General features: G+C 37.7%; 1 long non-coding RNA gene across 2 annotated transcripts in view; it reads left to right on the plus strand.

Moving 5' to 3' along the window:
• Positions 1-1,773: 1,773 nt before the first annotated feature.
• Positions 1,774-23,973, plus strand: part of LOC131423873 (uncharacterized) — a 78,366-nt gene continuing 56,166 nt past the window's right edge. For both annotated transcript variants that reach the window (XR_009225987.1, XR_009225986.1), the window contains exon 1: positions 1,774-1,876. This is a non-coding gene — a long non-coding RNA (uncharacterized LOC131423873). The remainder of the gene's footprint in view (positions 1,877-23,973) is intronic.

Raw genomic sequence — 23,973 nt, forward strand, 5'->3', positions numbered from 1 at the left:
AGTAGTGAATTTTCTTTTCACTACTAATGCTGATTCAATTTCTATAGGTAATGGTAAGCAATATTAAAGATTATATAACTAGTAGGTATTTAGGGTCTAATATAAGAATATATTCTAATAGAAATGTTTTTCAAGACCTTCCTATAACCTAAGTCAGAATATTCCCAAATGGGTTCCATGCAGAGAATCGCCAATCGATTCTCTGCAAATAAATGTCTGCAAATTGCTACCTATTATTTTGTTTCCTTTTAGAAACACATGGAAGCCTTTGATGATACTGCACTAAAGAAACTAGGTTAAATTTTTTGGCTTAACTCTTATTGAGTTAAGCATTTTTGAAGCTCATTTTGCGGACAATGTAGTTTTTTCACAAAATCCTTCCATATGATTCAGGCCAGATTCATTATCATCATTATTGTTGCTTATAATTGAACACCCAATGTTTAATGTCTTTCAGGCCATAATGATGTTCTTTAGGCAGGGAAGTGCTAGGGCCCCATTTACTCATGTAGGCTGATGGCGTCAAACTACTCAATTTATTTAATCACTGACTAAAGTAAAATTAACTGTGCTGGACATGCTCTCACTTGCTTTATGTGAGATATAGGGGAATATTTTACTGTTGCTGTGTTGGAGAGTGGAGCAATTTTGTTTTGCTTTGCTTTTTTTTTGGGGGGGGGATAACATCTTAGGAGGTCATTGGTTCCCAGCTGTTTTCCATCAGCCATGGTATTTTGTAAAAGCTGAAGCATATCGTGGGAGCATATCTACTAATATATATCTGTAGGTGCTGGTTATTGTCAAATTGTACAGCTGGAGTTCTGAGATATGAAGGTTTATTGTCTAATTTTCAAGCAAACACAATTTTAATGAATGTAATCATTCAGGGATTTTCTTTACCACATTTACTTTTTATGTCTGGACCCCTTTATGAAAGGAAATGAGAAAAATAATCTGGGAATCTAAAATAAATCAGACTTTAACTGTTGATATTCTTAAACTGGACTATGAGTATATAAATGGTGGACTTTACAGTAAAAATAAATTGCTTGGAAATAATCGACTCTTCTAAAACAATTTTTTAAAGCCTCACACTCTAGGTAATCCTTCTCCTGGGGGAGGCCACAGGACTTATTGTAAATTGAGAGCTGAGATGTTGTAGTTCCAGCTCTGACTTTAAACAGCTCTTAGTACTTTAAACAGTATCAGTACTACTTAATAGCAACCTTTATGGAGGGCTTTGCTTATACTAGATATTGAACTATAGGCTCCACAAGCTTCAGCTCTTCTAATCTTTACTATACCCCTTCAGAAGGTTGGACTAGATGACTGCTCATTCCTTTTCCAGCCGTACACGATCCCAGGAGTTATATCTGCTGCCAGACCTTTGTTCCACTCTGAGGGGGAGTCAGGAAATGTAGGAATCTCCTCTCTGAAAGGAGGAGAGGAGCCTATTAGGGAGCCTAGCTTGTAACTCACAATCATTTTCTATTCCACACCAATTTTGAATAACAGATATTATACTCAGATGTCTTAAGTGGGGTTTTCTGGTGGCCTCAGCATATGGTACTATAGTTTTCTTGCGTCACAGCTTGTTGAAGTAGGGCAGTGGGGAGGAGCTGGTATGGACTTGCCCATCATTGTTGGATCTTGGGTTTGACAATGTGGCCCATCAACTCTACCAGTCAAGTGGCATCATGTAACTCCACACGGTAACTCCCCCAACCTATATTTACAAAGTGTCTCAGCCAGGATCTCATTTGATTTCTAGTCCTCGTATTTGTTGCACATCTGGAAGATGAGAACTTCTAGAACATTGCTTTTTACCCTCTGAGTGCAGGGCTGTGCCACCCCGCAGTGGATTCTGGGAAGAAAGGTAAAATCTAATGACTTCTTCTCAGTTTTGGCCTAGGAAACTGCTGACCAGTTTTACCTCCAGATTGCCAAGTGATTTCTACTGAGTTTCTCAGCCTTGCCAGCATGGCATTGCTCTAAGGGGCCATTCTGACCCCGGGGATGGCTTGGGAGACAGAATCCTATTTATCTATCTTAAACACAAATCATCTCACACTTATGTGCAAGGAATTGGGGAGTGTGTCACTTTCATAAGGATTGCTCCCTTTCTTGAGGCACAGGCAAGTGAGAATTCACAATTCATCCTTCATCTTCCCCAAAAAAGTCTCTCTCCCACAACACCCAGAGGGAGTTTTGAGCTTTTCTGGGAAACCCAGATGGATGTTTATTGGACTTTGCTGTTTTCCGAGATCATCTTTCTTACCATTTACCCTTTGATTTGTTATCTGTTGAGAAATGGTTGAGAAAGAGTTCTCTACTCAGTTCCTGTTAGGGTTTTAATGATTCTACTCCCCCTGCCCCCACTAGGAAATAACTACATGCTAAAAAGTTTACTGAATAGAAAGATAGAATCAGTTAATACCTAGATGTCCTTCAATAGATGAATGGATTTTAAAAATGTGGCATATATACACAATATTACTCAGCAATAATAGAGAATAAAGTCATGGCATTTGCAGGTAAATGGATGAAGTTAGATAATGCTAAGTGAAGTTAGCCAATCCCCCAAAACCAAATGCCAAATGTTTTCTCTGATATAAAGAGGCTGATTCATAGTGGGGTAGGGCAGGGGAGCATGGGAGGAATAGACAATCTCTATATAGGGCAGAGGGGTAGGAGGGAAAGGGAGGGGGTATGGGGTTAGAAATGATGATGGAATGTGATGGACATTATTATCCAAAGTACATGTATAAAGACACAAATTGGTGTGAATATACTTTGTATACAACCAGAAATATGAAAAATTGTGTTCTATATATGTAATAAGAATTGGCTGCGTTGAAGAGGGTGGGCTGGTGGGGGGAAGGGCCACACAAAGATGGATGACAAGGACAGACGTGCAGGTTCTGACCACACTGTGTGCTCGGGGCATGTTCTACTGCTGGAGGGTACTCTGGGAAGGTGAACGGGACTGCAGGAAAGCCATGTGTCTGTTGCCTGTAAGTATGTGCAAACCTCAGGGAGATGTTTGCCTGAGTTTGAGTCTCAGTTTGAGTATAAGTTTTGGTTTTTAAACTATAACTTAAAGCCTCACTAAGCCAAGAAGACCTTTCAGCATAAGGGAATGCAATGATCTAAATAGATGAGCGATACAGGTTTATATATCAGTGTTATCATGCGTATATTCATACCAAAAGTTTTCAGGTGATTATTAATTCATTTGGGTAGTCCATCAACACAAGACTAACAATGAGGTGAAACTGTGGTAAACCCCACTCAAAAGTAAATGCTATCCCAATACTAAGACCTTTTTTTTTAAAAAAAAAGAGGAAAATTTGGATTTATTCATAGTACCTCATGCTATTTTCTACATAAAGGAAACCTCAGTATAAATGATCTGATATGAATGGAAGGTACTAACTGCTAAACACACTTGGTTTCCATGTTTTAAAAAATGTTTTTTTCCCTATTAAGTCCAAAAACTACCTGACTTAGCCTCTTCTGCTTTTATATTTTATATCTATATTTGAGGGTTTAACATTGAGTCTTTTTAAAAATTAAGAGGATAGTGATCAGCAATGAAATCAGATAAAATGGAGACAAGCCAACACCAAACAAGCAACAAATTTGTGTAAAACATTAGCTTGCTAATGGAAAATGAAATCTATATTTCTGGGTTTCAGATGATTATAGGAACAAATATTGTAATATATACATTCTTAATTCCATAAAATCAAGCCAGACCAATTTTTCTACTTTATATACAGTCTAAGCTAGAGTGCAGGAAGAGAAATGTAAACTCATAGATGGGAGTCTGTATCCTCTCCCTCTTCCTGTGTCCTTGTAGATGGATCCCATCCTCTCCTTTACTTGGTAGGTTGCCTCTATTTACCAGCTGTGATACCTTGTACAAGTAATTTAACATCTCTGTGCCTCAGTTTCTTCAATTTTCAAACAATGTTCTCAGTCTGCATTCCATAGGGTTGTTGGGAGGATTAGCTAAATATTTGTAAATTGCATCAGTTGTCTAGCATAGAAAGTGGCATGAGAGCCAATACTAAGACTTCTTTTTTAACAATACTTTTATTCATTTATTTATTTATTTTTTAAGTGGTGCCCGGGAATCAAACCCAGTGCCTTGTGCATGCTAGGCAAGCTCTCTACCACTGAGCCACAACCCCGGCCCAATACTGAAACTTTTTAAAGAACATTTTCAGATGTGTTAAGAAAAAGGCTTTAACTTTCCTAAAATCTTGGTCTTGATATAAAACATTCAGTTTCACAAAAAATTGTTTTTTATGTCTGAAAACAAAAGACATACTCTGATCTGAAGCCCCATTTTCAATAGAAGGAAGAAAAGTCCTGTTGAATTAAAAAACTCTTTCTGTCATATCTTGCACCCCTGTGGACCCTTTCTGCGGCTCAGACTCTGAGCAATGAACCTGGGGGCCAGAGCTCCTGTGGCAGTTGCACAAGGTCAAGGGTAAGAGGCAGGTAATGAGAAAATAAATGCTTACAGGGAACAACCTTGTAAAAATGAAGAGAGGGAGGCAAGCCAGATGCTCTGACTTTGATTTCAAGATAAAGTTCCAACAGGTGCTGGGACTTATGTCAAAATTATTAATAGGATGGAAATTCTCATGAGAATAGCAGAGTGACGCTGGGAGCTAAGAACTAAGGCTTAGTGAGGGAGGTCTACGTAATCTCAGATGGCACCTTCTTCCAGCCTCTTTCCTGATGCCCCAGCTGTGTTTTCCTCTCCTGCTTCAGTTCAGGCAATGATCCACTCTGCTTTGAATAATATTTGTGTATTTGGTTTAGCCAGACTACTCCATTGAATCTACCTGTGTATTTTACTATCCCCTCTCTTGTGCAAGACGAGGTTTAAGTTGGTGTTATGTGGAAAGACGCTTGAGGTCAGGGGAAGTGTGTTAGTCATACTGTTTCCAACAGTGCAGGGCTGCTATGTAGTAGGAGCTTGGCAGAATGGCTGAAGAGGTCTTGGCTTCTGATGAGTTTATTTTCCTGCTCTGTCACTCATATCATGTGAGTGACAAGAAATCTAATTTCTCTCAATTTCATATTTCTCCTATTAAATGAAATAATATATTTTAAATGCTAGTACTTACTGTAGTATGATTTGTCCTGTCTACTATTTAACACTTACTATTATTATAATCTCCTTAGCTTTAAGATTACAGTGAACTGTGAAAATTCTATTCCATTTTACCACACCTATAAGTGTGTTTCCTTACTTTACAAAATGGAACCAAAATACTCTACAGAATTAAAAACATACTAGTTAAAACACATTTTCAAGAGAATTAAAGGTCATTGTTGTGCTATTCAAAGAAAGCTATTTCTTAGATACCCTGAGAAGTTTAGTGGACTCACATAGGATCCTGATTTGGATGGTTAGTAATAAGATAACAACAGTACTAATTGTATTTTTCAAAGCACTTTCATATTTCAAAAATCTCATTATTTGATAGCTAACAAGATCTGAATTCTCTAGGGAACATCTGTAATGTAGTTCACGTAGAGGCAAATTTTCTTGGTGTTCTTGATTTTTGGAAACAGGGTATTCTCAGTTTGAGCCTTAGGTTCTCTGTGTAACTTCAGAATCTAGTTTTCTTCTACCAGCACCAATCCTCCCTCCAAAAGTGTGAACCACAGAATGATTAAGAAATATTGGGCTATGAGATGATTTTGGGTTCCCCTGGGAACTTACCAGGTCCTGGACTAAAATCTCACATTCAGTTCCTTATTTGAACTTCACACCACCTTGAGAGGTAAACTTAAGTTCAAAGATGTGAAGTAATTTTTTGTAAGACTCCACAGCTCATAAGTGGAAAGGCTGGGATTTGAACAGAGTTTGGTCTCACTCCAAAAGCTAGCTCATGAACACTGCACAACCCTGCCTCGCCTAAAGCTTGCACATGCCAGCCACCAGCCAGATGACACTGAGCAAGCCATCAAATCTCCCAGAGCCTTGGGGCTCTCAATTGCAAAACTGAGATAATATCTATGTTACAGGGTTGCCATGAGAATAAATTTATATGGCAATTTCCCACGAGTGTTTGCATCTATCAGTGGGCAGCTATTGAGGGTTAAGTGGGAGTTTTAAAGGGGAAGTCTCAGAGTCAAAGTCTGCTCCCCCTTTCCTGTGACACCAATATCACTAAACAGCTGAGGACTGTGCTCTGATAGAGAGCAGATGCACATCTAACACTTGGCCCAGTGCACAGCACAGAGAGGGAGCCCAGTAAATGTTTTTTTAATAAATTGACTCTATAGCTATGTTAATGGGTTTCAGTGCAAGTTTTTTTTTTTTTAACCTCAAGAAGTTCAGTTTTGAAGAAGGAAATAGGCAAACAAAAAGTAGAATGCTATAGTGCATGAATTAGATGTCAGGAATATAAGAAAAGCACTCTGGGAGCTGAGTCTTAGAGGAGAGGAGAAAAGGAAAAAACGTGGGCAGGGGAATAGCATGTCAGAGACATGAAGGCATCAGGGCTGTTTTAAGAGGCCCGGGTGGTTCTGGAGGAAGGAGTGTGTGGCGAATGGTGGGGCAGTGGTGAGATGTGGTCCTAGGACCTCGGATGCTGTGCTGAAAGATTGGGCTTGCATCCAACCAGTAATGTGTAGAGTCCTGAAAGGTCTTACTGAGAGGAGTGTTAAGGGCATGTTTTTATTTTAAAAAATTCACACTGATGGGAAATGTTCAGAATGGTCGGAATAGGATGAGGCAAAGATACAAGTAGAGTTAAAAGGTTATAATTGTAGTTCAGGGAGGAAAAGATATGAGCCTGAGCTATTATAGCCAAAATGCAGGGAAGGAAATGGACTTCAGCTGTGTTTAGAAGGTAGAATTCATTGGATTTAAGATCAGGTTGGCTTCGGGGGCGGGGGTGGTGGGGGAGGAGGAATGATGTCTAAGGTACTTGCCTAGTTTGAACAACAAGATATTAGGTAGTTCCATTAATAATTTCAGCTATTATTTATTGAGTGCTTATTATGAATGTAGCACACTGCAGAATGCTTTTCATGAATTGTTCCATTTCATTCTCATATCATTCTGCAAAATGGTTATCATCTCCATTTTGTAGATGATGAAGATGCAGCTCAGAGCTTTTAGGAAACTTGCATAATATCTCATGGAGTTAGTGGTGAAGTTGGGATTTGAACCTGGGTATGACTCCCAAACTCATGCTGTCAAACACTGTAGTATGTACAGGCATTTCCTGGGAAGAGAAGGTTTGGAGAGGAAAAGAAGATGGTGATCCCATGGTGTTTGTTCTCATGTAAACCCAGCTATTCAGGGATTTGGTGCATGGAAATGCATAGAAGTAAAGGTGGGTCAGATGGAAATGTAACAAAAGTGAAGAGCTTCTAGTCAGTTCTCTTAACAGTTGGCACCTGGGTGAACTCCAGAATGGGTATGAAGCCTTGGGTGACGCAGGCATGACTTCTGAAACTCCAGATGGACCTTCCCCTGAACTTAGCTTTCTTATACATACTTTTTTGAAGACTGAAATTCTACAATTAGAAATTTATCTCTCCTCTTTCAAAATGCACCTCTTTATTCTAAATAAAGGTTCACCTAAAGTCTTATTAGTCATTTGCTCATGAAGGGAAATAATTCTCTTGAGTCTTGTCTTGTGAACACTATTTGATAGTAGGACAGGGAACAAATGACATGCCTGTCAGCAGACAGTGCAAGGATGCCTGACTTGGGAAGGCTGGAAAATTCAAACTAATTCAGCTGAACCATTATGTCATTTTTAACGCAAGTCAGTACAGGTTGCTTAATAATTGCAGGCAAATAGAAATTTAATTCATAAATTTGTTCATCATCCTGTGTTATAATTTAGACCAGCCAGAGAAAGTCAGAAAACCCTGACCCAGAGCTGTGACCTCTCAGTGTCCTTCTGTATCTGACTTCCAACAGTTCTCCCTTTGGGATTTACCACTGAGACTTCAACATCTTTAAAGGTATACTGGTGTGAGGTGGATGCCTGATTCCTTTTGCTATCTCACCCTGTGGCGTGTGTGTGGAGGGGTGTTGGGCAGGGTGGGAAGTGGGAGAATGTCAAGAATGGATGGGCATTATACAGCAAGGTGAGTCAGTTGATGGTTTCATTCACCTGAAAAGTAGAATTGACCGTGGAGCAGAAAATTTTATTATTGTATATTTTGTAATTACTCTGCTGGGGCCTTGGAATTATAAGAATGCGTGTTATGTTCACTGGGCTACAGTTTTCCAATCCCTTGCCCTCACGAACCCTGGAAGTCTCATTCTCTTCCCTTGTAGAGGCGTCAAGAGTTTCTGTCTCCAAGTTTTTGGGGGCCCTCCAATCTTTTGCTTCACTCCATCTCCCTCACCTTCACAGTCAGGTCACCTCATTCTCTAATTCCAGGGATTTGGTGCATGGAAATGCATAAAAGGCAAAGAGTCTGAACCTTGCTGATATTTCCAGGGCCTGGGACGTGGAATGAACCACCCAGATTATCAACATTGGGACAAATTTGCCCCTTCTCCCTCTCCTCAAATCCTTATTTTAAAATCTAGCAAATATAAGTTAGGTATCCAACAACTGTATATATAAAAAGAGACCAAAAAAATCAGTATTTCTGTTCAAAGTTTACAGGGAATTAATGCAGCTCCTTTTCTTAATAGTTATTTTCTTGAAACCAGGCACTAGTAATTAAAGACAAGACAACAACCATGACAACAGTGGTATTAAAGGTTAAGCAACCTTCCACTGCCCTTGTTTATGTTTCTATCATCTGTTGAGCTTTCCATTTCTTCAAAGGCCTGCAGAAGTGGCTGGCAATTTTCAATCATCAAATCAAAGCCCTTTGTTGAAATTGTTTCTTTGGTGTAACGTAAGATATGCTGCGGGTAATTTGATCAGTTCAGTCATTTCCATAATTAGAACAAGACCATGTCTTCCTGAAGTATGTGCTCATTCCATGGTCTGAAGTCATACAAAAGGGAATGCACAAAGCCCTTATGTTGTGTGGTCCTAAAATAGCAGCTGCCTTTCAAATAGTTATATATGGATGTCTGCCTGTATTTACCTCTAGTAGTTCCCACACCACTCCAGCTAGGCACGTTCACAGCTCTGCTCTATGTTTGGCTCATCTGTGGATGACTAATGAAAAGCAAGTCAGATTATTTCACTATAAGTTTATTCTTTCTCTGCTTAATGAGTGTGGTATGGATGCCCACTCACATGAGGCATTCAAAACCTTTCTGGGTTCCTCAAGAGCAGGGGCAAAGCATGCTTCAATGCGTTGTACATTCTCTCTTCATACCTTATTTACATTCCTGCAGAGTTTTCTGCAGATAATCACCATGGTGTAGTGTGGTAAAAGCCTCCTGGGGTTGCTGAGATTGTAGGTACCCTCTACCCACTTTAAAGAGGGCAAGATGTGCAGGGAGTGCATTTATCTGCGACTCCTTTGTGAGTGGTGTAGATGGCTGTGCTCCAACACTGAGGGATGCCTGGGTGCTCACCCCATATCTAAGAGCCTTCCTCAGCTTGGGTGGCCTCCTTGTCCTGGTCCCTCCTCTCAACTGTCCTTCACCCAGTAGTTAGGATACAGTTTGTTAAACACTTTTATTATGTCCCTCCTCATTTTCTAGCTTATAAAATTCAGACATCTCAGCTTCTTGATAGCTGTCCCCATGTTACAGGAGCCTGGTGAATACCCATGGAACATGCCTTCAAACTTTTTGAATTAACAAATTCAAATTAACAATCTAGTCACTGTTCTGATGACTTCTTATACTTTGCTGCTCACGTGAGACCCTTTTATCTTCTGACACAGTAATGAAAGCCCCTCTCATCCAACAGCCTTTCCTGGGGGGTTTAGATCCTTTCCAGATCTAAATACCTTTTTTCTAATCATTGAAAGATTAGAGAAGTATTAATCTAAACTTGCAACAAGGAACTTTTTAAGACTTTTCCCTAATCCTACTATCCTAACACAACTTATTTAACTTCCCCAGGTTTCCTTCCATCGTTCTATTTTTATATAAAACCTTACATGGTTGTGACGTATATAGCTAGTATTATTATTCATTCAACATTATATTGAAACTAATTTTTCATTTTACTATACTATCTTCATTGTTAGTAATGGTAGTATAGTACTCTATCTTTGGACAATGAGTAGGGAGGGGAGAGAGAGTAGGATTTGTAGCTTTATGGGCAAGCATAGCCTTTGGATTCTTAGTTTGTTCACCTGGGAAAGGGAATAAAATGTACATAAAGCACATTATGCAGTGTCTGGCATTTGACAAACATCACCTGTGACTTATTACCCAGTTTGAACCATATGTTTTTATGTTTTGTTGCTTTGAAAATTTTTGTGACTGTTTGATGGGCAGTTCCCAGACAGTTGTTATGGATACAGATGGAAACTTTTATTTGTATTGTATCATTTCCTAGATCTTCTGTTAAAAGATAGTCTAACTTGATGCACTCTCAGGCACACAATGCAGTTGACTATTTCATTCTAAATAGTTTTATCTTCTCACTGAAATCTAGTTACCAGCCTTTTATACTCCGAGACTCTAGCTTACATTGCAAGTCGCCAAAATAGGAAAAGCAGCTGTGGCAAGATCCCCTTATCTCCTATATCCCCCTTTCAAATGAGGAAACTGTTCAATCTGTACTTCATATTGCTCCCACCTCAATACCTTAGCTCTAAAAGACAAAATAAGACAACCAACCAAACACAAAAACAAAAAAACCTAAGCAAACCTTAGCAAACAAACAACAACAAAACCTAAGCAATCCTGAACAAAACAACTTGGTCTTGTTGTAAAGGAATATGCTCATTGCTTGGAGTATCTTGCTCAGAGCATTTATCTATGGACTAAAGAGTGGGGCAAAGGGCATAGAGGGTGATCTCAGTGTCACTCACAGTGCAGTGGAAAAAACTGACCTGTCTTAATGCACTGATTTTTAATATGAAAATGGGGCGAACAGCTGCATGCCAGCCCCCACATTTATCCTCTAATTTACATATGGTTCCTGACAGCCAATTACCAAGCTCCAGCCCAATCCTTCTCCTTCCTGAGCAACGCACCTGTTCAAAGCTAACATTTCATGTCAAGTTTAGGAGATTGAAGTTGGAGTTCTACATTAAGAAATGACTGTGTGCACATGTGTTCTGGTGTACTCTTTTCCCTATAACATTAACTTGCTGTTTTAGAGCTGAGCATTTTTGGCACATTTACCAAATGAGCAATATCAACACCCCATGTATATCAGGGACCCAAAAGATCTGCTGAGAAGGAAAGTGATTTTAAAAATTCTAGCTCTTCGCCAGTAAATGGATGGAGTTGGAGAATATGCTAAGTGAAATAAGTTGGAGAATATCATGCTAAGTGAAATATGCCAATCACACAAAACCAAAGGCCGAATGTTTTCTCTAATATACGGATGCTAATTCACAATAAGGCAGGAATACTAGAGAAGAATAGTGTTATCTTAGATCAGGTAGAGGCAAGTGATGGGAGGGGAGGGGAAAGAATGTGGGGATAGGAAAGATAGAATGAAACAAACATTATTACTGTATGTATATATGTGACTGCATGACCAATATGATTCTGCAATATCATTCTTGTACACTCAGAAAAATGAGAAATTATATCCCATCTATGTATAATATATCAAAGTGCATAATGTATTCTACTGTCATATATAACTAATTAAAACAAATAAAATATTAATAACAAAATTCTAGCTTTTGTTTCCACTGTTGATATGTCTTAACAGCCACACAGTTTTCTGTGTTTTCAATTTTACTGCTAGTAGTAAAATTCTTGTTTCACAAAACATCTTGGCAGTTGCCCCAAAGATTTCGGTTGCCTTGTAAGCATTGTTAAATTTAATAATGTTCAGTAGAATTTGCAGGAATTCTTTATTTCAATATAAGTTTCTGATAATCTGAAGTTCAAACGAATAGTTTCTGTGCTTATTCTCAAGTCAAACGAGGAGGCTCATTTCTGATTATTGCTTAATCTTCATCTCAAAAAGAATCTTTCCACCTGAAAAAAACCAAAAGAATTTCTCCACACCAACTTGTCTGAACACATATACTTTGTTCCTTTCTTCTCCATTCTGGAGACCTTATGGCATGACTGAAGCCTGGGGAGCTGCATAATTTGAGATGACAATCTAGGCTCAGAGTGACATGGAGGTAGGACGCGATCAGTTCAGGTGTAAGCTTCCCGCCTTACTTTGAAGTTTAAGGTTTAGACCAATGGCCTTATTTCATGTTGTGCTGTATTGACTTTTAGGAGAATCATTTCCTTCAGGTAAAACTTCTAGCAAACCAGCTTACTCTGCGATGATAATGGGAACAGGCGTTTTGTTAAAGCTCGAGGGTTTGAGCCTCTTGTTTTATTTTTGAGTTTTTATTTCAAATCTTATTCTCTTATGCTATAAAAAATATTTGATAATAAATGATAATAGATATTCAGATAGTCAACATATACAGATGTTCCCATTGGGAAAGCACTTCCACAATCAGAATGTAACAATCTTGGATGATAGACGGTGCTACACGATGCATAAAAAGTTCTTAGTAGGAAGGTAAATGGAGGATTTTTTCCCCATGATGTGGTGGTGTACATTAGCATCGCTCCCATTTTAGAGTAATGTAAGAAACAACTCATTAACGGAGATGAAAGGACTGTTGTTACATGTTTTAAGATTATTTCAAGAGACATTGTACCATATAAGATAGATTAATTAATTGATAAATTAATTTTAATTAGGTATATATGACAGCAGAATGCATTTTGATCCATTGTACACAATTGCAGCACAACTTTTCATTTCTCTGGTTGTACATGACGTAGCATCACACCATATGTGCAGTCATACATGTACCTAGGGTAATGATGTCCATTTTATTCCCTCATCTTTCCTGCCCCCATTCTTCCTCCCCATCCCTTCTCCCCTTTGCACAAAGTGGAGGCATTTTTTCCATGCTGTGTCCCTGTTATGGATCAGTGTCTTCTTATCAGAGAGAACATTAGGTCTTTGGATTTTTGGGATTGGTTTACTTCACTTAGCATGATATTCTCCAAATATTTACCTACAAATGCCATAATTTTGTTTTCTTTTGATGCTAGGTAATATTCCATTGTGTATATATACCACGGTTTCTTTATCCATTCATCTATTTAAGGGCATCTAGTTTGCTTCCACAGTTTGGCTATTGTGAATCGAGCTGCTATAAACATTGATGTGGCTGTGTTACTATAGTATGCTGATTTTAAGTCCTTTGGGTATAGACAGAGGAGTGGGATAGCTGGGTCAGATGGTGGTTCCAATACAAGTTTTCTAAGGAATCTCCATACTGCTTTCCAGATTGGTCGCACAAATTTGTAGTCCCACCAGCAATGTATGAGTGTGCCTTTCCCCCCACATCCTTGCCAATACTTAATTGTTGTTTGTTTTCTTGATAACTGCCATTCTGACTGGTGTCAGATGAAGTCTTAGAGTAGTTTTGATTTGTATTTCTCTAATTACTAGAGATGTTGAACACTTTTTCATATATCTGTTGATTGATTGTATATCATCTTCTGAGAAGCATCTGTTCAGCTCCTTAGCCCATTTATTGATTGGGTTGTTTGTTTTTTTGGTGTTAAGTTTTTTTAGTGCTTTATATATCCTAGAGATTAGTGCTCTGACATGTGTGTGGTAAAAATTTGCTCCAAAAATGTAGATTGAGCCTCTTGTTTTTGAAAAATAATTATGAAATCACCTCATTTTTAACCCAGCAAATCAAATTTCTGATTAAAACTGAGTAATATTGTCCAAATTATATTATTATATTATGTGAATGTATGATATATAACGACAAATCTCATCTTTATGTACTACTATAATGCACCAATAAAATAATGTGGAAAAAAAAGGAAAAGGATTGAAAGTTTTATTTTGCTTTGTTCTGAATAGGACTCCTATCAGGAGTTATTGAGTAGAATTTTATCTGAATATGAAGAGAATAATGTCATTAGAAAAACATGTGAGGGGGCAGAGACATGTTTTTAACATGCTTTCTAAATTGTTGAACCAACTCCTCCCTGCAAAACTCACAATTTTTGATATGTTTCAGGAGACTGAATGAGAGGCAGCACAATACAGAGTACAAAAGCACAGACTGGGTTTGATTTTGGCTCTACTACTGACTGTGTGTAACTCCTTTGTGCCTCAACTTCCTCATCTGTAGAATGGGGACAATACCACTAGTACCATTACTGCCTACCTCAGAGAGCAATTGTAATGATTACATGAGCTGTTATTTGTAAAAAACTTAGAATGGCACCTTGTCATATATTAAAGGTGATGTGTCAGTTGCTGCTATCACCACAGAGGTAGGATCTTTTGTTTATATATTTAATTGGCACATAAAAATGCATGTATTTATGGTGTACAATAAGATGTTTGGGTGTGTATATTGTGGAATGGCTAAATTGAGCCAGTTAACAAATGCATCACTTCACATACATTCTTTTCGTGGTAGAACACTTAAAATTGGCTCTCTCGAGGATTCCAAACATTGTTCTTAAGTACAGTGACCATGTTGCACAATCTCTTTAAATTATTCCTCTTGTCTGAGTACTTTTCCCCTTTGACTAAATCTCCCTGGTCCTCCCCAAGCCACCTCCAGCCCCTGATAACCACCATTCTACTTTCTACCTCTGTGAGTTGGGCTTTTTCCATTCCACGAATAAGAGAAATGGTGTGGGGGTGTGGCTTATTTCACTAACCTCTTCCACGGTAGATGTAGAATATCCCAAGTACAAACACAGAAAATGGCTTCCTGTCACCTCAACGTCTGACAGAATTAGGGCATGCTGCTGTCCCCCAGGCAGGTGGGTGCCTTGAACATCACCAGGATAGTATCGATAATGACAGTTTGAAATGAATGTGCCATCTTGATAAGAATTTACTCTATAGGAAAATGGATTATTCTTTTTTCTTTTCTTTTCTTTTCTTTTTTTTTTTTTCCTATTTAGCACCTGAGTTGTGCATAGAAAAGTAGTCTTTACCATCAGGAAACTGTTGTGAGGAAATTACAGTTTGGGGCTCTATTCTATCAATAATTCCCTCTTTCTGTTATAATTATTATTATTCCCTGTTGCCCTGCCCTCAGATCAGATCCTAAAGCTTGTTTCCTCTAAAACAGCTCCCAACAGATTTGTAGCCAGACCTTTGCCCTCTGTCCCCTTTGACCTTCCATTCCGCTCTGATTGTTCTCTAGGTTATATATACACACAGGAATCAAAAGCGCAAATGGGGTCGGGGTTGTGATTCAGTGCTGTACAGCACTTCCTTGGCATGTGTGAGGCACTGGGTTGGATTCTCAGCACCACATATAAATAAATAAATAAATAAATAAATAAATAAATAAATAAATAGAGGTCCACTGACAACTAAAAAATATATGTATTTAAAAAGGAAAGCATAAATGTTCTTGTTTTTTTTTCCTTTTTTTTTTTTTGTTCCTCTTAGCACATGTGGATGTGATTTAGTTCCTGCAAGAGAATTCTCTGGACACTTACTCTTTACAAATTCCTTAGAATCAAGAGAGGTTTTACTGTTTCCTGAAAGTGTCAACCAGAAACATAATCAAACCAAACTGAAGAACAACCAAATTAAGTCCCTAGAATAATGTTTTATCACTGAGATGAGATTATAATGTTAGGCAATTTATAGCCATTATTACCAAGACAGGCATCCCCAGTTATTTATGTCGAAGTATAGATGTCATTGTCTATTGGACATATTAGTTTCTTATTTCACAGCCTCCATGGTGGATGAAGTTTCCACAATACCATGATTAGTTGGAAGCCTTGTGTTACATTATTTATTTATTTATTTTGTTAGCTAATGTTTTACCATAAAACTCTTGGCTTTAGTCCTTGATGGAAAACTTTCTAAAATAATTTCTTTTTTTTTGCATCAAAAGGATACACAGTGGAAAAGTCTGTCTTCAGTAGTAAAGAACATTACAAGTCCCTAGGGATCATTTTCTGACTATTAAGTTTATTACAGATAGAGGTTGAGGTATTGACGGAGATACAGAAACTAGTTAAAAACTGGATCCCTGAGTAGTGACCTCTGACTTTTAAAAGTGGACCATAAATAGTATTTATTGAGCACTTACTACCTTTCAGGCCTTAGACCCTTCCCTTCCAGGAGCCTGTATTGTGGTGTGGGAGAGACTGAGGTGTTTAAAAAGTTACTGCACAAAGGGAGAGAAAAGGGAAATTGCATGGTAATGGAGGGAGACCCTCATTGTTATACAAAATTACATATAAGAGGTTGTGAGGGGAATGGGAAAATAAACAAGGAGAGAAATGAATTACAGTAGATGGGGTAGAGAGAGAAGATGGGAGGGGAGGGGAGGGGAGATAGTAGAGGATAGGAAAGGTAGCAGAATACAACAGTTACTAATAGGGCATTATGTAAAAATGTGGATGTGTAACCGATGTGATTCTGCAATCTGTATTTGGGGTAAAATTGGGAGTTCAAAACCCACTTGAATCAAATGTATGAAATATGATATGTCAAGAGTTTGTAATGTTTTGAACAACCAATAAAAAAAAAGTTACTGCACAATGTAATAAGTGCTTAAAAAGGTGTACAATGAGTTCTATTGTAGCGCAGAGCAGGGAACTACCAATAGCCTGAGGAAGTCAAAGACCTTCTCTTAGGGAAGATAAAAGTCTGGGTCTTGACATACACTCAATGGTTAAGTAGAGGTCAGGAGGGAGGAAGCCTTCGGCCAAGGGAGCAGACTTTGCCAATACACAGAGACATTGTGGGTACTACCTGTTTAGGGCTTGACATGTATTTCCATGCATTAGGGCAAGGGTGGCAGTTGAGGCTAGAACAGCAGACTGGAGCAGACTCTAAAGGACCTTTCATGCAGCATTCAAGTGCTGTTTTGTAAATAAACTTTAAAGGTGGAGTTAAGCAATTTGATTTGGGCGATGGTGGGAAAGAAGCACTGGAAGAGGAAGAGACCATTCTGATTAACAATCCAGTTCATATTTCAAAAAACCTTTTACTGTTTTAATATTTATGTATTGACCTGAATCATAGTTTGTAATATTATTTTATCTCTAACTCATAAAATGTTTCAATTCTCATCTCTCATTTAGGTGCCATGTTATTATCTTCACTTTCAATATTGGGAAACTGAGGTCCAATGAGCAGGCAATTTCCCCAAGCTTCCAAATCTATATATTGAGAAATTGACTCTAAGCCAGGTCTCTAAGTCTCTTCCAGTGACTGCTAGACCATACTCCCCACTATTACAGCATATTTATGATATAATTAACTTTCAGAAAGCCATATGGCTTTTGTTACAAAGACTAAAGGAATGTGCTTTTCATAACAAATGGCATATGGCCTTCAATAGCTCTTTGCTTGCATGTTTTAACAAAGTGAACATGTACATAAATTAGATGCCTCAGGTCAGTTACCAAACTGAAGTTGATTTTCTTTTGCTCTCCCTAATTACAACTGCATTTCTGACAAATATCAAGGAGATTTTTGGCAGCCTGTGGGTAGAAACATACATAGTGTGACTCAAATGATCCTTTTCTTCTATGGTATCACCCCTTTAAAAAGTCGACGTCTGTGCTCATTCACAGTGGAGTGTGTAGCCTGCAGAAACAGGCATTTAAAAAATTTTTTTTTGTAGTTGCAAATGAACAGAATGCCTTTATTTTGTTTGTTTATTTTTATGTAGTGCTGAGGATAGAACCCAGGGCCTCACACATGCTAGGCAAGCGCTTTGCCACTGAGCTACAACCCCAACTCAGAAACAGGCATTTTTGATGAAGCTGCATGCTTTTAGAATGGTGGAAAATTCAGTTGAGTTAAATAAAAAAGGATAAAGGGGATGAGAACTAGTGAGCTGATAGATGACATTTATCTTTGGTTACTTAAATGGTGCAGGGGAGATGGATCCATGGTAGATGCTCTTTTGCTGAACCGATTTAACAGCAGATAAGCATGAGGGCTCACGCTTAATCTCTCAGAGTTATTTGGAAGCCTTTCTATTTTAGGTAACATGCTTTAGAGTTCTCCTTTCTTAGTTCATCCTATTGTTGATTTAGCAGGTTTTCTGACAGAGTCTGAGAATGAGCTCTTTGCAATTTTCACATTATCCTATTCCAATATTCACCACTTATTATTTGTACTCAAGGTCAATGACATTATCTTATTGGAATTCCCTGGACTCTGAATTCATAAGATAGTCCAAAATGCTTTTGTCTATGATGGAAAAATACAGCGCAATTACTGTAAGTCAGTTGGTTTATAAAGTAGTTGAGTTTCAAATTTAGCTACTCATCATATTGACAAATTGCTTGCTTGATTTAAAAAAAAACTGCTTGTACTTATACTACATTACTAATATATTTTTGATTTAATTAAATAGAAATTATCAATTATAAAAGGAAATTTAGAACAGACACATTTCTATAATAGCTAAAGTAAACAAGTAAAAAGAACATTTTAATTAATATTAAAATATTTAAACCCTTCTTTTCAAAAGCTCAATTTCCTAAGAACAGAAAACACATAATTTAGGATAATTTATTCATTAGGAATAAACCAAATGTTGTAAATAATAAAGCAAACTTTTAGCCATTTTTCCCCAATCTGAAATGACTCACTCAAATCTTGTTCATACAAAAGGAAAGTGTTTGTTAACTTGTGTTCTAATTCATCTTATATTTACTATAATGTATATTCCTTTTTTTGGACAAGTCATAGCTTCTCCTTTCATAAAATAATATCTTCCATTATGCTATAATTACAAACTGTAGACTCATAGAATTGGTGAATCATAAGGCTAGATGGGATAAATCTTAGCAATTATCTTTGCCTCCAGGGCATCTTTAAACCATGAATTGAACAACAAGGTGAGTAGGAGATACCTTTAGCCGGACTCTTCAGCAAAATACTTCTTCATTTTTTTTTCAAAATGAAATTTACCCCAAACTGATATTACTACAATGACAACCTCACTGTAAAACCTATTGGGTTATCATGTAGACTTCACGTTTGGGAATCAGATGTAACTATCTGCAAGACATGAGGTAAGCAATGTTTTAAAGTCAAAAATTTTGTCCCCTCCTATAATCTATTACATGACTACAAAATATGAAATCAGGATGTACAAAATTTGTAAACAAATTAGTGCTACACACATCTGTAGAAATCCGACAAACAATTTGAATGTGAAAGTAATTAGGAAAACATTTATGTGCTAACAAGTCAGTTGGAAATAAGCATGAAATGTTTTTCTCAACCATCACAATTCACTCCTATTCAGATGGCCCCCATGTTGCTTTTGAGCTCCACAGCAGTGGAAGAGCTCACTGGAGGATGTGCTTCAAGACCCTGAGCCAGCCTGGCTCACTATGCAGAGAAGTCAGGTCAAAATTTCAAACAAATGTAATCCCTTGGCGGCTTATATGATGGTCTTTTCAGGACTGAACAGACATGGCCACAAGAAGAGAGACTTGGCTCACTAAGTGAACTTGAGTATTTAGGTTATTTCTTTTTATTTTTTATTCTTTTTGTTTTGTTAGTTCTTTTTAGTTATATATGACAGTATAATGTACATAATTACAAGTGTGGAATATATCTTCTTCTAATTCAATCCCCAGTACCTCTCCTTCCCCTCCCCTCCCCTACCCCCTGCTCCCTTCCCTTTGCATATACACGAATACTCTACACTGAATCTCACCAACGAGTTCATCCATGGGAAATTAATTAAAAAAATAACTATGGATATTTAGGTTATTTGAATGTTATATCCTAAAAAAGTTGTGATAATGCAAAGGCATAAACAACTTGTTTCTCCAGATTTTCAAATCCTGTACCAAATTGTTTTAACAAACAAATATGGTTATAATTTAAAAGGAGGAAATGGCCAAAACCAAACACATCTGGCCTTGAAGGAAGGCGAATCCTGTTAGGAAGATGTACATTTGTTCTGCTGAGCACCATACTGGATCTGAATATCCTAAGGTGGTCACAGTAGATTGGACACATTTGAAGATGGGACACATTGACAGCTCAACTGGAGTTGGGAGATACAGAAAAGGAAAGGAAAGGAGGAGAAGTATTCATGGAAGGGTAGAGAAGAACAGTCTGATGGGTGAGGTGATTCTGGGAAAGGCAATGAGTGAAATTTTTGAATATTGAGCTGCTGAAAGATTTTTATGAGCAGAAATGTTGAATATTTAATGAAGATGTTTTTGTTTCTACAATTGTAAACAATTCTATTCCTCAACTTATAGTAAACTCTGTTGTAAGCATTAATTCTTTGAGGACTTTCTTTTGCTTTTGGATTGAAATTATAGAAAGGCTTCATTTCATGAGGGGTGAAATAGGGTCAGCACAAATAGCCAGGACCATAAAATGAATAAATTAAGCAGAAGCAGGCATTCAGAGCCAAGGAAGCCCTACAAATATACCATCTCCTTCCACTTGCTCTCCCTACCTACCCCCAAATATCTAGAAATGTCAGTGAGGGTTTTTTGGTCTTCCACAACCCATGAGATGAATGTTTGCATCAAGAACAGAGTAGATTCCAGCTGATATTTGTGTTGTAATTATACAGTCTGAAATGTACTGACTTATTAAGGGAGGAAAAAAGGATGGAAAATTTTGATCTCTAGTGCCCCACTTTCCATCATGGTGTTGATTATCTGCAGCACATGATGCTGTTGGCATTCTATTATATAAACATACCAGGCATTTAACATTTATTTTGATTTTTTTTTTAAAGTCAAGTCTGAACTAGTCAATTACGTGTCTGGTAAACCAAAAGATATTGCTGAAATACGTGGTGATGGTTTTGAAACTCTTTTGTGCATTGGCATTTATTGGAAGTGTAATTGTAGGTTGCCTGTCTCTGTAGCACTCCCCATGGTATGCAGGGGAAACTGTTTGTATGTGGAAATTTTTATATGAAGTAGCATTGTTGTGTGAGGCTCCCAGACTTGTACCTATGTGTTTAAAGAGGCCCACATTTTTTTGGCTTATCATCGCTTGGGAATAATGGTCTTGGGATACAGTGAAAAACCTATCGATGACCTATTGTTTGAGCTTCTCTTTTAAGAAGTCAAATTTCACATGTCCAAAATGAAAATGAATTTGAAACTTGTTTTTGTTATCTCCACTGGTGGTGTCAAAATATGCACACAGTGGAAGAGAGTGTGAGAGAAAGAGAGAGACAGGGGAAACAGATTCATTTTAAGATATGGCATAGACTGTGCCTAGTTCCTTTATTTGGGAAGTCATTCATACTGTTTTTAATAGCTATGCCTTGTGCTGCCACAGCTTGATGTTCAGAAAGGGTCCTCAATTGAATTTTATTTGATGGAGCAACTCTTATATGGTATGTCCTGACATTTGAGACCTTCCAGAAAACACTGAAGTGTGCAAACAGAACAAGTGCTTTGACTACTTACCTACATTTAGGCACAACTATGCTATTCTCATAGTTATGGGAAAGGCCTGAAGGCCAAGTTCTTGTCTGGCTTTGAATCTAGTCGAGTCTTTACATGCTCACATGAAGCTCAGGGCAAGGTTTAATTTTCTCATGAGTCACAGAGTCAATTGTTTAGTGGCACAAAATTATATTTTTTCCTTTAAAAAAATGACACAGTAACTGGTTTCATTGAACTCTAGAATGCCAATCAAACGTTAGGCAATTTTAATCCAAACAAAATATAACCCATAAAACCCAGAAGATTATTATTACATTTGGAAACACTATACCTTCTGTCACTTTCCAAGGTGAGTCTAGAACCATTCAGTCCCATAAAGTCACCTTAGCCTAGGGTCTGGAGGTTGTACCAATGTGGCTTCTAAGGACTTAAGTTCGTTCTCAAAAGTCTGCCCCTCTCCTGTGTTCTAACCTTGATTTGTAGTGGGGGTGTGTGTGTGCTGGGGGTGGGGAGCGTGTATGTGTGCGCATGTGTGCACGCATACTCTTTTACACTTGCCCTTTCTGAAATTCATCTTTCTAAATTAGGACTATTGTTCCAGACTATCAAGATTTAGGAGCATTCTCATTTTACTCAGCTTATAACTTACCCCTTGCAGACTCTTGCATTCACAAAATAGCAAATGCACCACCCACAGATTCACTGAATCTTTGGCAAAAAACGATAATGAAGGTAGGGCGTGGTGTCTCACAAAGTGGCCCTGGTGTCCGCCCTTCCGGCACCTTCACTCTGTGGGTGCGGCTGTTTAAGCACTTTAGGTGTTATTTATTCAAGAAACATTTATGAAGTGCTGCCTGAGCCAGGCTTCGTGCCTGGTGGTGGGAATGATGAGTGGTACTGTCCTGTACCTCATGCAGCCCAAAGGGAGAAAGGCACCAAATCCCAGAGCCGCTGCGAAATGTGACAAGGCCAGACGTACACTGATGAGCCTGCCTGGGACTTGCTGAAAGCGTGCTTTCCAACGTAGCTTATTCACTTGATATTTTTAAAAAATTCATTTCACTTATAATAAAAAACAAAGGAAATGAAAATGTATATACAGACTGGTTTACCATAGTATGTGCCGATTGGGAGCTTACAAATGAAAAAGAAATGTTATCTGCTAAATAAGATAAAAATTGGCTATCAATCAGGCTTTCAAGATGTTCTTTAAAGATTTCATGAAGGGGCTGGGGATGTGGCGCAAGCGGTAGCGCGCTCGCCTGGCATGCGTGCGTCCCAGATTCTATCCTCAGCACCACATACAAACAAAGATGTTGTGTCCACCGAAAAGTAAAAAATAAATAAATAAATAAATATTAAAAAATTCTCAACTATATTTGAAAAGGAGTAATAAAATAAACGTACATAATTTTTACTGGTAAATAGTGATAGATTGCAAATTATTTGATTATCTACCTAGCTATTTTAATCTTTCTTTTCTTTTGAACTATGTCAGATGCTAAAATAAATTCTAATTTTGGCTAAATATAAATAAATAATCTCATAAAAGTAAAATGTTTTTGAATTTGTTTAAAATATATCCAGTTTATTCTTTCAGATAAATTTTAGAAATAGTTCATTGATGAATTACCAAGAAAATCCTGTTAGGCTTTTGATTATAATTGCACTAACTGTGACTTTGACATGTAATATTCTCATCCAGAACCATGATATAATTTTCATTCCCATATTTTTTTAAAGATTTAAAAAACTTGTTCTAATTAGTTAAACATATGAGAGTAGAATGCATTTTTATACATCATACACAAATGGAGTATAACTTCTCATTCTTCTGATTGTACATGATGTAGAATTAGACTGGTTGTGTAATCATACATATATATAGGGTAATAATGTCCAATTTCTTCTACTATCCTTCCTACCCTCATACCCCCTCCCCTCCTTACATGCCCCTCTACCTAATTCAAAGTATCTCTATTTTTCCCTAGCCCCCCTACTTACTGTGAATATGCATCTGCATATCAGAGAAAACATTTGGCCTTTGTTTTGGGGATTGAGGTATTTCCCTTAGCATGATATTCTCCAGATTTATCCATTTACTGGCAAATCCCATAATCTCATTATTCTTTAAGGCTGAGTAATCCATTGTATATGTACCACATTTACTTTATCCATTCATCTATTGAAGGGCACCTAGGTTGGTTCCATAATTTGGCTATTGTGAATTGATCTGCTATAAACATTGGTGTGGCTATGCCACTGTAGTCATATCTATCTATCTATCTATCTATCTATCTATATATATATAAAATATATTTTTTTTGGTACTAGGGATTGAACTCAGGGGCATGCTACCATTGAGCCACATCCCCAGCCCTATTTTGTATTTAGAGACAGGGTCTCACTGAGTTGCTTAGCACCTCACTTTTGCTAAGGCT

Source organism: Marmota monax, unplaced genomic scaffold, assembly GCF_021218885.2.
Source record: "Marmota monax isolate L192 unplaced genomic scaffold, Marmota_monax_Labrador192_F-V1.1 WCK01_AAM20220418_F8-fsc00012, whole genome shotgun sequence".
NCBI classification, from domain to species: Eukaryota; Metazoa; Chordata; class Mammalia; order Rodentia; family Sciuridae; genus Marmota; species Marmota monax.